The sequence below is a fragment of the Jaculus jaculus genome, chromosome 9 (assembly GCF_020740685.1).
Source record: "Jaculus jaculus isolate mJacJac1 chromosome 9, mJacJac1.mat.Y.cur, whole genome shotgun sequence".
Taxonomy (NCBI): domain Eukaryota; kingdom Metazoa; phylum Chordata; class Mammalia; order Rodentia; family Dipodidae; genus Jaculus; species Jaculus jaculus.
Window position 1 is genome coordinate 118,028,226 of NC_059110.1, and position 2,660 is coordinate 118,030,885.

Below are 2,660 nucleotides of genomic sequence, written 5' to 3' on the forward strand. Positions count from 1 at the left end.
GCCCGGACGGGGCTTGCGCCGGTGCCCGCTTCGGGCAGCACGGCCGGGAGGAGCTCCAGGTAAGCCCGGGACTCCACGGCCCGCGCTGGAGCGCAGGTCGAGGTACGTGGCCTGCCCGACCCGCACGGGATTCCAGCCCAGTGCGGTCCGCAGCGGCACCCGAGAGTCCCGCGGCCGGCTCCCTAGAATGCGCGGTGGCCTCTCGGAGCCGGGGCGCACGGGCCGGTGGAGAGGCGCGGGCCATAAGTCGCGTGAAGCCCTCCCAGATCCGATTAGCGCAGCGATTCATTAGGCCCCGGAGATTGAATTAGGTTCCCCAGTGCGGCCCCCCGGGCTATGAAGGCTAGGCGCCGGCTGAGGACGCGCACCTCCGGGCTGGGTGGCACCGGGAGGACCCGAAGGCGAGCAGCGGCTGGGACTGTGTGAAATAGGGCTGCTCCGAAGCCCGCCTGGTGCTGCACTAGCGTGCTGCCCGCTTCCCGCGCACACCGAGGAGAGCCGGCCCCGGTCGGGAGAAATCGCTTCCGGGAGGAGCGGCGGGAGACCCCCGGGTTCGAGCTCTCGCGAAGGGGAAGCCCGGGGCGTGCTCCGGTGTTCCCCAGTCTGTGTTGGGATGCCCTTGCAAATGGTGCGTTTCCTGAGCGCGTTTGGAAGCCAGATTCTTTGTTATTTCTCCATTGATCTTGTTTACTGGCCCAGGAACCTTCTTTTGAAGTTAATTTTGAAGCTCTATTAAAGTAAAAGAATATAGGGGAAAAAAATACGGGATCCAACCGGAACAAAAGCATGGCGAGCTGAGATGTCCTTGCGCCGCAGGGACCCGGAAGGCCAGTGGGGGAGGGGTAGGCCTCCAACTCCCAGGTCCCCCGTCTCCTAGGTACGCTGATGGGGCGAACTGAAGAGACCCCCGAGGCTTCAAGTCGACCCTCCAGGAGGGTGAGAACAGCACGTGAGTGTGGGGCTTCTTTCCCTCAGCAAGCGGGTTGAGAACCTTGAGGCTCCTCATCTCCCTATTCGAACGTAGGGAATGAGGGCTGGTTCCAAACCCCCCAAGTGCAGTCTCTTTGACCCTCCTGCGCCTTGTGGGCGCGCGGCTCCTAGCCCCTTTCCCCACTTCTGTGGCTTCTCCCCCAGTGTTCACTTAAATCTAGTGGGCTTCCCCCACCCCCATCCCTCAATACTGTTTCAAAACAGTTGTTACAGCAAATAGCTGCCGAAGGGCCTCTAGATGCGGCCAGCGGCTGGCAGCTGCCCAGAATGGGCGTCCCCCCACCCCCCCATAGCTCCGAAAGACCAAAATAAAGCTCCCGTGTTCCCCGTGCTGTGCTCGGCCTCCTGGGCGGGCGGGCCTGAGCATGTTTGGCTTAGCTCGCTATCTGCTTTCCCGGTTTCCTTCTTAACTTCCCACCGTCCAGAGCTAACAAATGTTTTTAATTTTAGAGGAACATGGTGTGGGGATCTGCAGATGCCTTCCACAGGGAGGGGCAGAGAGAAGAGAGGATAATAAATTTGAGGTCAGTCTCTACCTTGGACTGTCCAGGTCTCCACAGTCGCCTGCCCTTTTACCTAGCGATGTTCAGTCTCCAGCCCACTGCCCAGGGACCTGGATGGAATCCTCCCAGGATCCCTTTGAGTCCCCTCAGCCACGATGCTCCCTAACTAGAGCATAAGCTGCCTCCACAGCCTGGCAGACACCCTTCAGAGTTCCCTGTGGACAGAGGAGAAGGTAGCAGACGCCCCACATAGTCAGCAGTTCTCTGGCAACCTGACATGGCCACTCCCTCAGCCCACTTCATGGCACACTATGCTCATGTTCAGTTCTGAGTGTGCACCCATTTTACACACATTCTATGTGCTCGCAAATCTTGTATACATGTACACAAACCCACCTTAGTGTTGGCACACATATGCATTTCATGTCACACTCCTATGTCAGCATGTGAACAGAACATGCAAAGGTGCTTAGACATGTACAAAGCCTAGACCATCACTCCGAAACCTGTTGGAGCCCCCCCAGCACTCCCTCCTGCCCCCCACACTGCCAGTCTGGCAGCGGGCCTAGGTCTCCCAACCTCCAAATGACCAAGAGCCTAGTGTCTGAAATCATCGAATAAATAATCACTTTTTAATACAAGAGGGTGGAGGGTGTCAGGCAAGTTACATAAAATTGTGAATTAGTCTTGCTCCAAATAAATGCCTGCCTGGGCCAGAGATCCGTGGAGCTGCGCTGCGGGGTAATTGTGTGTTGGGTGTCTTCATTGTTCTCTGGACCATTAGTCAAAGGGCAAATTAGAAACAATTTCTTGACGACAAAAATTGACTCTTAATTCTTCCCACCAGAGACGCAGGGGACAAGTCCAGAGGCCAGGCCAAAGGCTGGTGGCTGGAGCCTGGGCAGCATGCAAAAGTATACAGGTTGGACTTGGGCTCAGGCAGGAAGGGGTAGGAGGGGTGAGCTCAGTGCGGGTAGGGCCAAGGTATCCCAGAGCACCTGTTTCTCCCTCAGTGGGAGTACAACTCCATCCTAGAATGCGTGTTTCAAAAGATAACTGGGGGATCAGGAGGTTGTATTCTTCTCAAATAAGAGTGGAGATATGTATACATGGGCAGTGCCCTAGTATTACTCTGGGTAGAGAAGGTCTGGGGCTCCCACCTTTCCC

At 57.0% G+C, this 2,660-nt stretch overlaps 1 long non-coding RNA gene across 1 annotated transcript; it reads left to right on the forward strand.

The window, feature by feature from the left end:
* LOC123463481 lies at positions 1 to 2,081 on the forward strand. The gene is made up of 3 exons (XR_006638960.1): positions 1 to 59; positions 878 to 949; positions 1,441 to 2,081. It is a non-coding gene; the product is annotated as an uncharacterized LOC123463481 (long non-coding RNA).
* Positions 2,082 to 2,660: the final 579 nt, after the last annotated feature.